This window comes from Odocoileus virginianus, chromosome 33, assembly GCF_023699985.2.
Source record: "Odocoileus virginianus isolate 20LAN1187 ecotype Illinois chromosome 33, Ovbor_1.2, whole genome shotgun sequence".
Taxonomy (NCBI): domain Eukaryota; kingdom Metazoa; phylum Chordata; class Mammalia; order Artiodactyla; family Cervidae; genus Odocoileus; species Odocoileus virginianus.
Window position 1 is genome coordinate 37,872,227 of NC_069706.1, and position 14,655 is coordinate 37,886,881.

The following is a 14,655-nucleotide window of genomic DNA, read 5'->3' on the forward strand; positions in this document are numbered from 1 at the left end:
CCCCCTGCAATAGAAGATGAAGTCTAACCACTGGAAAGGCAGGGAAGTCCTGGTATATATCTTTATCAGAGTTCATTCACGGTGTGCTTATGGCCTGGGCATTTCACCGTATATAAACTTATCTCCTAATCAACAGAAGTTCCAAGATGACACAACCCTGAGAATTACCAGGAATTTGAGTGCCCAGCCTGCTTACCTTTCAGAATTCAACTCCTCAGGTTCTGGTTAGTGCTTGCGATTGGGGATCAGAACTCAGATGGGGGTCATCAGCAGTGTTCCCTTGGAGAGGGTCACCTCACGGTTCTTCAGGGTTTTCTTACAGACCCCCTCAAGACACTAGAGCCTGAGGAACTCATTCACCTCTAGGGGTCCACCTGCTGGAAAGAAATGTGTTTATGAAGTGGCTACTGAATGTGTCCAAGGCTGGATGCTAAGAAAAATAACTCTGCCTTTCAGAATTCAACTAGGGCACCTATGCTTGCCCAGGGCCAGTGAAATAACTATCTCAAGAGGATGCTGAGAGCCGTGGGTGAGATTGTGCTGGACTGTCCCGTATCTCATGGATGTCATCCTGTACTCACCACTGAGTCTCTTGTGCTGGGTGGGGTGACTGGGTGTGAGACGGAGGCCCACTGGTTACTTTCAGGGCTCTTTTAGGGTTTCTGTAAAAGTGGAGATTGTTTTGAAAAGCAGAGACATTGCTCTGCCAACAAAGGTCCATATGGTCAAGGCTATCATCTTCTCAGTGGTCACGTAGAGTTGTGAGAACCAGACCACAAAGAAGGCAGAGCACCGAGAATTGATGTCTTCAAACTCTGGTGCTGGAGAAGACTCCTGAGAGTCACCTGGACAGCAAGGAGATCAAACCCGTCAATCTTAAGGGAAATCAACCCTGAATACTCATCATTGGAAGGACTGATGCTGAAGTTGAAACTCCAGTGTTTTGGCCATCTGATGCAAACAGTGAATCATTGGGAAAGTCCCTGATGCTGAGAAAGACTGAGGGCAGAAGGAGAAGAGGGCATCAGAGGATGAGATGGCTGCATGTCATCACCGATGCAACGGACATGAACTTGGGCAAACTTCAGGAGATGGTGAGGGACAGGGAGGCCTGGTGTGCCACAGTCCAGGGGGTCACAAAGAGTCCGACACAGCTGGGCGAATGAACAACAACCTTTCCTTTCTCAGGATAGTCTGTGCCTAGGTGTGTATGGGCATCAAGTGTCTCCCTGAGGTGGCTAACCCAACATGGCCAAACACACTTCTCTGTCCCCGTCAGACTGCTCCTCCCGGCTCCCCATCAGTGTTCCTGCCCTCTGCCCACTTGCTCAGACACAAACCCTAAACGCTGTCCTTGATTCTCTGTTTCTAAACGCACCCCATCTGATCCAGCAGCAAGTCTCATCGGTGTCATCTCCCAAATCTCTCAAGTCCAGTCAACTTCTCCTTGTCTGCTGTCCTCTTTCCCGCCGGGACCTCAGCCTGCTCACTGGCCTCCCTGCCTCGATTTCCGCCCCGTGCATATGTCCCAGCCCATCGCCGGTGTTCAGTGGCTTCTCACAGCAGAGAAATCACAGCCCAGCTCCATCCCGTCTACAAAGCCCTACCTCCCCTGACTTCTCTGCACCCCAGCTACCCTGGCCTTCACCCTGGGTTCACACAGCCCATTCTGGCCCTCCACCTGGGACACTCTGTCCTAAGGCTGCCTCCTCTGAGGGGCCTTCTAGAACACCTGACCCCATGTGTGCCCTCCACCCAAGCCAGCCCCCGCCCTCTGCCCAGCCCCCACTCCCTAACCTGGGGTCCACTGTGGTTCTCCCTCCCAGTGGCACTGTCTGTATTTATCTTGCTTCTGTGCTGGTTGATTTGTTTCCTGCTCATTTGCCTCCTCCTCACCCAGGAGCATTTACACCAATTTTCAAGGCTTGGTGCAAAATGGAAACGCAGGTGCCCTAGTTCAAACATCAGTAAGACTTGCAGGCAGAACAGTAAATCAAGCGTGTGGCCCCACGTGTCAGCTCAGGCCTCCCACCTGGGAGCCAGCCTGTCTCTGCCCATCACGCCTGGAAGGAGCGCATACTGAGTCCTGCTCGTCCTGCTCATCAATGCTGGACTAGTGGTGGCACAAGGCAAGGGAACAGGATAAGGAATCCCATCAGGAGACCCCAGCTCAGGACCCAGCCCTGTAACCGACCCCTCGACGTTCAGTCCCCCAGGGTTCCCCCAGCCCTCCCCACCAGCTTGCCCGTAGCCGCCCGGGTTTCCCACATGCCCAGCTGGATGGGCCTCCACGCTTCACAGCCTGGCCAGCAGGTGTGTGGAGGCCACAGATGACCAAAGCCTTGGGTCGTAACTTCCAGCTCCATATCTTTTTATACCTGCTCTCAGCTCACGTGAGTTCTGAGCCATTCAGGCCGTCCTAATAAAGTGCAGGCCGGGGAGGAGGCAGATGGGGCCCATCTGGCTTCACACGATGGTCTATAAAAAGGGTGAAGAAAATCGTGGCTGTTTACGCCCGCGCTGCTGGACCAGTGCCCCCGCCGTCCACGTGCTCCAGCTCCTGGACATGGAGAGGCCCAGCTGCCGCCTCTCCCCTCCCCGGCGGCCGCAGACTCTTCTGCCCTCATGAACTCATCCCAGGCCCCTTCCTTCTCGATGTTTTGCAGAAGCAGGGCTCCCTGGCGGTGGACGAGGGGAAACATCCGAAGCACAGTCATGGCCAGGCAGCCTCTACATGTTGGTGCAGCCAGTGCCCACAGGACGTGTGGGTGCGTCTAGGACAAAACCTCTGTTGGCCAGAACTGTGGACGCATGGGGGTGGATGGGGAGGCTCCGGGTGAATTAAAAGAGCAGGAGATACTCTGGTCCCTTAGATTGAGCAAGAAAAGTGAGAGTGAAAAGTGTTAGTTGCTCATGTGTCCAATTCTTTGTGACCTCACGGGCTGCCGCCCACCAGGCTCCTCTGTCCATGGGATTCTTCAGGCAAGAATACTGGAGTGCGTTGCCATTTCCTTCTCCAGGGGATCTTCCCGACCCAGGAATTGAACCCGAGTCTTCTGCGTTGTGGGGAGATTCTTTACTGTCTGAGCGCCCAGGGAAGCCCAGACTGAGCAAGAAAAGGACTTCTGTTTCACGATGGTTCTAAACACGTTTTTGAAGCCCGAATTGACTTTCCTGCTTTTGCAGATCCAGCCTCTGAATATAAATCTTCCCAGGACCTGAAGATCAGGTGAGCTGAAGTCTTCACTGTGCAGGAGAGGAGACTGGTCTGAATTCTAGGTGGAGGGCTAGCGTTGGTGTGCAGGTGGGTGTCTAAGCCCCTAGCCCTCCAGGAAACAAGCTGTGGTCTGGTGTCGTCGCCACTTGCCGTGGGGTGGGCCCTCTCGCAGGGCAGGCCTCAGGCTGCCTGGGACATTCCTGACTGTCACCTGGGCCGAGTGGGCCACAGCTGGCTCTGGCATGGGGCACAAGACTGTGGTCGCCCTCCCAGGGGCCTTCTCAGCTTCACTTCTAAGACTTTCAGCTCCGGTTCACACTGCTGTCTTCTGGCCCCTTCTGCTTCAAAGGCAAGTGCAGGTGAAATGCTAACAGCTGAGCAGGCACCACATGGGGCCTCCCATTGCTGGGTTCTGAGTTGCCGGAACCTGCTGGCCGGGTTCCCAAGGTGTCACTCCCCATGTCCCAGGGGTGGGAGGGGAATGGGACAGGTTAGTAGCCAATGGCAGAAACGTTGTCATCATGACCAGTGGACAGGAGGGGTCTGCCCGGGACCTCTCGTACCCCACACAGGAGGCCACCAGCCGGGGAAGGCCTGGAATCTTAGGTGGGGAACCCGTTCAGATCCTAGCTGCCTCAACGTACGGCTATTTTAACTTCAGCAAAGAGATAAACTGTATTTTGGGAGCCACCATGGGTGCGGGTATTTCTGCGTTAACTTGTCTCTACATTCTAAAAATGATCTCAATTCAGAGGCAAATTTCCCACATCTTAGATGCTGGCATGATTGCAAGGCGCCAAACGGTATTTTTCAAAGCCATTCGAGTATGAAATGAACAATGAATATGAAAAAGGGCTTCAAGCCTATTAGCTGTGATTAACTCCCGTCTCGGGTCTAGAGGGAGGGGAAAGGAAGCCGTCAGCTCACGGAGGCTGCGTGTGACTCGCTTCTGGTCCAGAGCACTGGCGGGAGGGGCAACCCCACGTTGGGACTCACCCTTAGGCCTGGGGGACATCCGGCCGTCTCCCCGGTGGATTCCGGGATTCTGCCCGCGTCAGTTTCTACTTGGGTCCACTCACTTCTCAAGACTTCCTTCAGCTATCACGCTGTCCAAGAAGGTTCTGGAAATATGAACCCTGGCCCTGTCCCATTCAGGGCCCTGCACATAGCTGGGGTTCAAATTATTGTTGCTGTTTAGTCACTAAGTCACGTCCGACTCTTTGCAACCCCATGGACTCCTGTGTCCACGGGATTCTCCAGGCAAGAACACTGGAGTGGGTTGCCATTTCTTCTCCAGGGGATCTTCCTGACCCAGGGGTCGAACCTCGGTCTTTTGGATTCTTTACAGTCTGGGCCATCAGGGAAGCCCATCCAGAAGGAGCTCAGGCATTAATGGAAACCATCAGCTCCTGGCCAGTGAAGATCCCCATGCAGGGATAGGAAAGGAAGCGTCTCCAACAGCTGTCTGCGAGGTTCAGCCTGAAAAGTCAGCACCAGCTGGCGCCTGCGTTTGCAAACTCGTCCAAGAAGTGGGGCTGAGCCGCAGTGGATGGATTTATCATGGAAAGAATCTCCACGCTCCTGGCTGTGCCTCAGTGTTCTCGGTGCCGAGACAGCTTTGGATGGAGATGAATGTCCTCCCCAGAGCGGAGGACAGACGTGGCTTCCAGGAAATGAGGAAAGATGGAGCCTGGAATTCCAGAGTTGTGAATCCGCCTGGGCCGGGGGCTTGGCAAAGGGCCCTGTTTCCTCCTCCGGCCATGCATACCCTCTCCGCCCGTGAGGACCCAGTCACTGCCCCGGGTCCTTGCTTCTTTCCTCTTTGCTTTCCTGACTCCACCTCTCTACTTCAGAGTGGCCCAAGACAGAGGACCCAATAACCAGAATTAGCTGGACAGACCAAAGTGTCCCAACCGCTGCGGAGAATGACTCGGAAACACACTCACCTTTCAGCATTCCCCGAAAAACATCCCAGTGAGGGGTAGAGGTCCAGTCAGTTTCCTGTGATGATTATCCGCCACATCCCACACCTGTGATGGAGGGAGAGGCTGTGAGTCAAGGTGCTTTGTCCATCAGAGTGTCCCCATCGATGGAAAGGACCCATCATCATCTGTGCTTTGGGGCGGGCGTTACCCACAAGCGATGCCGAACCCCCGAATGGTGACTGGTCTCTGAGGAAGCACATTTTAAGCATTTCATTAATTTAAGTAGCCACAGGTGACGGGGGCTCCTGTGCCGGACAGCACAGCCCCAGGCCGAGTGTGCCTAAGGGCGCGCGAGGGAGTGAAGTGAGCTAAGACAGCCCCGCAGCCCAGCTGCCCCCTTTCCTCCTCGGCAGGAGGACCTGGAGGGGTTGTGGACATTCTCGAGAGTCACATGGATGCTGAGAGATGGTGCAGGGTTTCAGGAAGGAGAGCCGGTTCAGTTATAGAAAATAAAGTTTCATCGCGGCCCCCCTCGTTTGCAACGACGACTGTGAAGTTCAAACCTCTATCAAGTTTACAATTTGATGGTGACCTTGGGGACTTCCCTGGTGGTTCAGATGGTAAAGAATCTTCCTGCAGCGCAAGAGGGCTGGGTTGGATCCCTGGGTCAGGAAGATCCCCTGGAGGAGGAAATGGCAACCCACTCCGGTATTCTTGCCTGGAGCATCCCATGGACAGAGGAGCCTGGTGGGCTACAGTCCACAGGGTTGCAAAGAGTCAGACAGGACTGAGCGACTAAACAGCAACTCCTGGTAGACGTGTCGGGGTGCCTCACTGTGATTTTTAAAACTTACTTAAAAATGATCATAGATGAACCAGAAGCTGCAAAGTAGCTACAGAGAACCTGAATACACCGCAACCCAGTCTTCCCCAGCGGTTCTCTCATGTCTACGCTGTGGGAGCAAAACCAGGCAACTGACATGGATGAAACGTGTGTGAGCATTTCTACTCACTTTATCACATTCAAGATCTGGGTGACCACCAGCGCAATCCCAGTACGGAACGGTTCAGTCACCTCCTGCTGCCTTTTTATAAAGTGACTCCTGCCTCCCCATCCCCACCCTCCTAACTCCCGGCAACCACACATCTACTCTCTATCTTGATAATTTTTTCATTTCAAGAACGTTATGTAAATGAAATCATACACTTTGTGGCTTAAAATATTTTTTTCTGAGGTGGACCACTTTTTAAAGTCTTTACTGAATTTGTTATTAAATGTAGTATTGTTTCTGTTTTATGTGTTGATTTTTTTGGCCACGAGGCATGTGGGATCTTAGCTCTCTGAACCTGGGATCGAACCCACAGCCCCTGCATTGGAAGGCAAAGTATTAACCACTGGACACCAGGGAAGTCCCCAGTATGTGGCTTTTTCAGATTGTTTTTATTTTTTTCACCCAGCATAAAACCCTTGAGACCCATCCATGCTGTTCACATCAGCTGTTCAACCTTCTTATTGTTGAGTTGTATTCCACTGTATGGATGTACCAGAGCTGACTTAAACATTCACTTACTAAGAGATATTTTGGTTGTTTCAGGTGTTTTTTTTTTAGTTTATCACAAATAAAAGTGCCACAAACAATCATGTATAGGTTTTTGTGATGACGTAATTTTTCATTTCTCTGGAATAAATGCCCAACAGAGCAACTGCTGGGTCATGTGTTAAACTTTTTTTTTAAGTGTTTTTAAGAAACGGCCCTGCTGAAACATTTACATTCTCACCAGCAGTTTAGGAGAGACCCCGTTTTCCGACACACTCGCCAGCACTTGGTGTCGCCAGTGTTTTTATTTTAGCTGTTTTGATAGGTGTGTATAGATGGCTCATATGCTCTTAATTTGCATTTCCCTAAAGCTAGTGATGTTGAACATCTTTGGTGAAGTGTTTCTTTATGCATTAACCCATTTTCTACTTGGATTTTTCCCCTTGATTTTTATTAATATTTTATTCTCGATTTTGAGAGCTCTTTATATATCCTAGATATGAGCCCTTGGTCAGATATGTGATTTTCCAATGTTTTCTTGTAGCGTGTCTTTTCATCCTCTTTCCCATGGTCTTTCACAAGGCAAATCTTTCCAATTTTGATGAAGTCCAGTTTATCGATTTTTTTTTTCTTTTTGTGCTTTTGGTGTCAAGTCTAATTCTTTACCTAGACGTGGATCCCTAAGATGTCTTATGTTATACAACATTCTCTAAAAGTTGTATAATTTTATGTTTTACACTTAAATCTAGAATCCATTTTGAGTCAGTGTTGATATGGAGTGTATAACCACTAGGAGGAGATACAGGTGAAGCTCAGCTTTGGTGTATTGCTCCAATTTTGGTCTGACTGCTCCAGAACTATTTCTGGAAAAGAATTTCTTTTCTCCATTGAATTGCTTTTACACTTTTGTCAGAAATTAGTTGGCCTGGGACTTCCTGGTGGGTCAATGGTTAAGATGTTGCCTTCCAACGTAGAGGGTATGGGTTTGATCTCTTGTTGGGAGCTAAGATCCCCATGCCTTGTGGTAAAAAAATCCCCGAAACATAAAAACAAAAAACAAGGCAAAACAAAAAAATCCCAGCAGCATTATTATGACAAATTCAAAAAAGACTTCAAAAATGATCCACATTAAAAAAATCCTTAAAACAACCAGTTGGCCATTCTAATGCGGAGCTATTTATGGGCTGTTTATTTGGTGCCATGAATCTGTATTGAACCTCTGTCATAGCACACTAGTTTTTGTTTTTAAACTTATTTATTTATTTATTTGGCTGCATCAGGTCTTAGTTACGGCACTCAGGATCTTTCACTGTGGTCGGGGTGTGGACCCTGTGGTTGGGGTGTGGACCCTGTGGTTGGGGTGTGGACCCTGTGGTCGGGGTATGGACTCTGTGGCTGGGTGTGGACCCTGTAGTTGGGGTGTGGACTCTGTGGGTGGGGTGTGGACCCTGCAGGTGGGGTGTGGACCCTGTAGGTGGGGTGTGGACCCTGTGGGTGGGGTGTGGACCCTGTAGAGGGGATGTGGACCCTGTGGTCGGGGTGTGGACCCTGTGGTCAGGGTGTGGACCCTGTGGGTGGGGTGTGGACCCTGCGGGTGGGGTGTGGACCCTGTAGGTGGGGTGTGGACCCTGTATGTGGGATGTGGACTCTGTAGGGGGGGTGTGGACCCTGTAGGTGGGGTGTGGACTCTGTAGGGGGGGTGTGGACCCTGTAGGGTGGTGTGGACCCTGTGGTCGGGGTGTGGACTCTGTGGTCGGGGTGTGGACCCTGTAGTTGGGGTGTGGAGCCTGTAGTTGGGGTGTGGACCCTGTAGGTGGGGTGTGGACCCTGTGGGTGGGGTGTGGACCCTGTGGGTGGGGTGTGGGCCCTGTGGTCGGGGTGTGGGCCCTGTGGGTGGGGTGTGGGCCCTGTGGGTGGGATGTGGACCCTGTGGGTGGGGTGTGGACCCTGTAGGGGGGATGTGGACCCTGTAGGGGGGGTGTGGACCCTGTAGGGGGGGTGTGGACCCTGTGGGTGGGGTGTGGACTCTGTGGGTGGGGTGTGGATCCTGTGGGTGGGGTGTGGGCCCTATGGTCGGGGTGTGGGCCCTGTGGGTGGGATGTGGACCCTGTGGGTGGGGTGTGGACTCTGTGGGTGGGGTGTGGACCGTGTGGTCGGGGTGTGGACGCTGTAGGGGGGGTGTGGACCCTGTAGGTGGGGTGTGGACCCTGTAGGGGGGGTGTGGACCCTGTAGGGGGGGTGTGGACCCTGCGGGTGGGGTGTGGACCCCGTGGGTGGGGTGTGGACCCTGTGGGTGGGGTGTGGACCCTGAAGTTGGGGTGTGGACCCTGTAGGGGGGGTGTGGACCCTGTAGGGGGGTTGTGGACCCTGCGGCTGGGGTGTGGACCCTGTAGGGGGGATGTTTCCTCTGTAGGGGGGGTGTGGACTCTGTAGGGGGGGTGTGGACCCTGTAGGGGGGGTGTGGGCCCTGTGGGTGGGGTGTGGACCCTGTAGGGGGGATGTGGACCCTGTAGGGGGGGTGTGGACCCTGTAGGGGGGGTGTGGACCCTGTGGGGGGTGTGGACCCTGTAGGTGGGGTGTGGACCCTGTGGTGGGGTGTGGACCCTGTATGTGGGATGTGGACTCTGTAGGGGGGGTGTGGACCCTGTAGGGGGGTGTGGACCCTGTAGGTGGGGTGTGGACCCTGTAGGTGGGGTGTGGACCCTGCGGGTGGGGTGTGGACCCTGTAGGTGGGGTGTGGATCCTGTGGGTGGGGTGTGGACCCTGTATGGGGGTGTGGACCCTGTGGTTGGGTGTGGACCCTGTGGTTGGGTGTGGACCCTGTAGGGGGGGTGTGGACCCTGTAGGTGGGGTGTGGACCCTGCGGGTGGGGTGTGGACCCTGCGGGTGGGGTGTGGACCCTGTAGGTGGGGTGTGGATCCTGTGGGTGGGGTGTGGACCCTGTAGGGGGGGTGTGGACCCTGTAGGGGGGTGTGGACTCTGTGGTTGGGTGTGGACCCTGTAGGGGGGGTGTGGACCCTGTAGGCGGGGTGTGGACCCTGTAGGGGGGTGTGGACTCTGTGGTTGGGTGTGGACCCTGTGGGTGGGGTGTGGACCCTGTAGGGGGGTGTGGACTCTGTGGTTGGGTGTGGACCCTGTAGGGGGGATGTGGACCCTGTAGGTGGGGTGTGGACTCTGTAGTTGGGGTGTATGGGCTTCATGGCTTTGTGGCATGTGGGATCCTAGTTCTTTGACCAGGCTGGAGCCCACATCTCCTGCACTGCAAGGCAGATCTCAACCCCTGGACCACCAGGGAAGTCCTTCTGCATCCCTTCCTGTTTATCATCACAAGCAGCCGCCACAGCTTACTTTTAATTACACCTGCTGTTTATTCCTGGGTCCTCTTACTTGAAAGTCAATCCCGTGGGTGGGTGGGGCGGGTTTGTCTTGTTCACTGAAGGATCCCAAGTACATGGACCATTGTAAAGAGCTCAGCGCTGATGTCTTGAATGAATGAATGATTACTGAGAAATACTTAGCTTTCCTTTTGTTAGTGTTTTAAGAATCAAGCACAACGATGATATTCATAGCTACCATTTCTTGAGTAGTACTTATGTTGTACAGATGGGAGAATCGACTCCAGGTCATGAAGCCAGTAATGACAGGGCCTAGGTGTGAATCCAGACAGTGTCTTTTGCAGGCCCCACGGCAGTGTCCCCAGTGTGGGGCTGTTATTTCACACGGATGTCACTTCAGTGGGAAGCAAAGAGCCTACACAGCTGAAGAAGTTAGGGAAAAGAGGTAACTTTTGGTTGTCATTTTTAAATATTGAAAGAATCCTATGACAGCTCCCGTGTGGACCTCTGAACAGGCTGGAGAAGCGAGAGAATATGACTCTGGAAAACAGAGTCTAATATGCAGGTGTGTTTTGATTTAGAGAAATGTAAATAGATGCTTTTGAACTGTGGTGCTGGAGAATATTCTTGAGAGTCCTTTGGACAGCAAGGAGATCAAGCCAGTCCATCCTAAAGGAAATCAATCCTGAATATTCATCGGATGGATTGATGGCTGAAGCTGAACCTCCAATCCTTTGGCCACCTGATGCGAAGAGCTGACTCACTGTAAGAGACGGGAAAGACTGAGGGCAAGATGAGAAGAGGGTGACAGAGGATGAGATGGTTGGATGGCATCACCGACTCGATGGACATGAGTTTGGGCAAACTCCGGGAGAGAGTGAGGGACAGGGAAGCCTGGTGTGGTGCAGTCCATGGGGTCGCAAAGCGTCAGACACAACTGGGCGACTGAGTAACAACAAACAGTCCACACAGTCCCAGTCTACATTATAATTAGCTGGCGTAAGCCTGGGCTTCCGACAGCAGCTGATGTGAGATTTTAGCTCCAGGAGAACTGTGAGCTGGGAAGACAGCCATGCAAAGCCTGTGCGTCTGGGGGAAGCAGGTGACCCCAGAAGCCTTTGGATCCCGTTCAGCCTGCCGTGACTTCATCCTCTATCAGCCGCCTCCTGCTCAACTGGCTCTTTCCTGAGGCCAGAGGAGACTGAGTGAGCAGTCTCTTCCCATCGGCTGGATGGAAGCAGCACATCAAAGAGCAGAGACGAGCTGGCTGGTGGTGGATCTGGCAAAGGCGGCCCCTCTCTGAGAGCAGACATGGGCATCGGAGCCGTGCAGACTGCGACCTCATCTGTGCGTGGGCTCCCCCTGCCCAACGTCCATCTCCCTGCTTTCCAATCATCTCTGCTAATAGTCACCAGGACTCTGCATAGCCTCATTGAGATTCCAGTGCATTTCCAGTGTTAGTACAAGCTGGATTCTGATTCACTTGAAGGCAACAGAAAATTCAGATACGAAATTTAGTGGTGATTGTCCTTGATGTGATGAAAGACAATTGGAATTAAAGGCTACTCAGGAAGCCAGGACCAGGAGGACGTGACGGGGCAAAGGAGGAGACGGGGGCTTAGCCACTTAGGTTTTCAAATCTTGAGAGTTAGAGAAGTATGTATTTCTGAAACTTCAGAAATGGGTTGAAAAAATACATGATGCTTGTCAATACAGAGATTCTGAACGATAGCTGGGACTGACACAGGGTACCGTTTCTTTGCCAAAAGACCGTAAGTTGTCCTGAAATGAAACACTGTCCACCAGTGCAATTTCAGTGTGAACTGGTTGAAACCACCTCAGTGAATTCTTTTTGGAATGGGGCTGTTTTTCTCTAAAACCTATCCACGGGCATGGTGTGGCCTGTCCCCTGCTCCCGTCCTGCGGACACCGGGGGGGCCGGCCCATACCCCAGGTTGGCCTCCATTTCCTGCTCAAGGTCCCCTGAGATGGTGACGGTGGCGACCCCAGGAATAACCAACATCAACATTAACATCGGAGTCTGCTAACTGTCTTCCCGCCCTTTTCTCGCTTAAGCCTCACAGTGACTGAGTTATATCAGAAGGAAAAAAGAGCAGAGAAGGCTAGGGTTTCCCCCAAGACCACACAGCTGGGAAGTGGCAGGCTGTCTTCAGTGCTTGCTGATGCTCGCCACCCTGGGTGCTGGGAGAAGGCAGGGGCTGGGGGCTGGGGCGGGGTGGGGGGCGCGCAGGCAGCTCGGAGCTGCAGCCCCGCGCCCTTGACGTGAGAGGATCATAGATGTACCTGGTGAGAGACACAAAGGCCGCCAGGGTTAGTCTCCCACCCTGGCTCCTCTCCTTCCGTCCCCTTTCTAGAGCAAACTGTTCCCAAGTCCCAGTCATCTTTCCAGAGAGAGGCTCTCCACCTTCTGCACATGTGTGTGTGCGTACATGTGCCAGTGAACACGTCTTGCCCAGAACAGTGTAACTTGGAGGTTGCTTTGCACCTCTGTGTGTGAGTCTGCCTCATTGAAACAGCTGCGCCCTGTGGGCGTAGAAGGGTTCATTTCCTGCCCGGGGTGACATCTGGGCAGGGAAGGCCTCGTCTCTGGGCTTTATGGAAGGTGGGCCCACACTGGGGGTGGGGGTACGACTGAGGTGGATGGTGAGGGGGGCTCCCGAGATGCAGATGAGGTCCCCCCCACTGGGGGTCCCTGGGAGGCCACGTGGCCCCCTTTCTCCAACAGAGATGCCCCCAGAGGTCTTGTTGCGTCTCTGGCTTCTGTTACCTGCCATCTCTGGAGCTGCAAGCCCCCAGTCTTTCAGCCTTCAACAATCTCGAAAAAACATTCCAAAGACCGAGAGGCCTTAGGACTGTCCCCACAGACTCCAGGGCTCCATCGGATTTCTTCTGGGCTCCCTTCGGGGGTTCCATGGTGCTGTCTAGACCTCTGAAGTCAGTAGGTCAATTATGCTGGTGGCTGGTTGGAAAATTCCACAGAAACATGTTCAAGATGCCTTAGAAATATGAATTTTCATTAAACTATTTGAGTCTGGATCAGACTCAACCCCATAGTGTCGTGGTTTGCTTAACGACTGCAGAGTATTGTCTTATCTGAGGAGAAGCAGGACGTTTTAAGACCGCAGAGTCCAGAATTAACAGCTTGGAATTCTCGCCCATGCTAGCTGTTAATTGACTCCAGCTATTAAAGGGAAAGAGACTTTGGCAAACCCTAAGGCACTTGTACAAGCAAAGCCGTGGACGTGTTCAAATCGTTTTAAAACAGGCGTCTGGCGAACGGATCATGTTCGGAAAACGGGCTGGTTGATCAGAAGGTCTGCTCAAGCGCCTGTGCTTCTGAATGAAGGGTCTGAAAATGGTTCCACTTCACGGCAAAGCCAGGCCTCTAACACCATCTGTGAGCGTCACAGCAATCGGCAACAACCAGGCGGAACTTCCGCTTCCTCGGGATGTCCGCGGAGGCCCGGTCACCACCTCGGTGCTGCGGGGCTCCAGTGCCCTCAGCCCGTCTGCCCAGGGCGCAGTGGCCCAGGAGCACACTGCTGGGCTGAGATCATCACTGCCTCCCGGTGCGGGGAGGAGGATGAGGCGTGGGCGAGGAGGGGGCATGCACATGCGGGGGGGGGGCAGCTGGTCCCTGTTACCTTTTATCTGAGCCCCGCCCAGTGCTCTGGGTGGGTGGGCACAGCGATGCTGACTTCGGACGCTCCTGGCTGGGCCATTTAAAAATAGCTCATGAGAACTAAAGATAGAGCTGCCATGTTGTTCAGTCGCCTGGTTGTGTCTGACTCTTTGCGACTCCATGGACTGCAGCATGCCATGGCTCACAGCCTCGTCCATCTCAGTGAAATGATGCGCCATGCCCTGTGGGGCCACCCAAGACGGATGGGTCATGGTGGGGAGTTCTGACAAAATGATGCCCACTGGAGAAGGGAATGGCAAACCACTTGCCTTGAGAACCCCATGAACAGCATGAAAAGTTACCATATGATCCAGCGATCCTACTTCTGGTCATATATCCAGACAAAACTCTAATTCAAAAAGATGCATGTTCGCAGCAGCACAATTCACAGTAGCCAAGACATGGAAACACCCTAAGTGTCCGCTGACAGAGGAACGGATAAAGAAGATGTGGTATGTGTATACAGTGGAATATTACTCAGCCGTGAAAAAGGACGAAATGATGCCATTTGTAGCAACACAGATCAACTAGAGGTTATCACACTAAGTGAAGTAAGTCAGAAAGAGAAAGAGAAACACCACATGATATCACGAATATGTGGAATCTAAAACATGACACAAATGAACCTACCTATGGCCCTGTGGTAAAGACTCCGCCTGCCGATGCAGGAGACACAGGAGACGTGGGTTCCCTCCCTGGGTTGGGAAGATCCCCTGGAAAAGGAAATGGCAGTTCACTCTAGTATTCTTTCATGGAGCATCCCATGGACAGAGGAGGCTGGAGGGTTACAGTCCATGGGTCACAGAGGGTAGGACACGACTGAGTGTGCACGTGATAACATCACAACGGTAACAATGGCCAGGCTGCACAGGGGAATGCCTGCCCTGTCTCTTCAACAAAGGAGGGGAGCATGCGGGAGAGGGAAATCGGGGCTCCA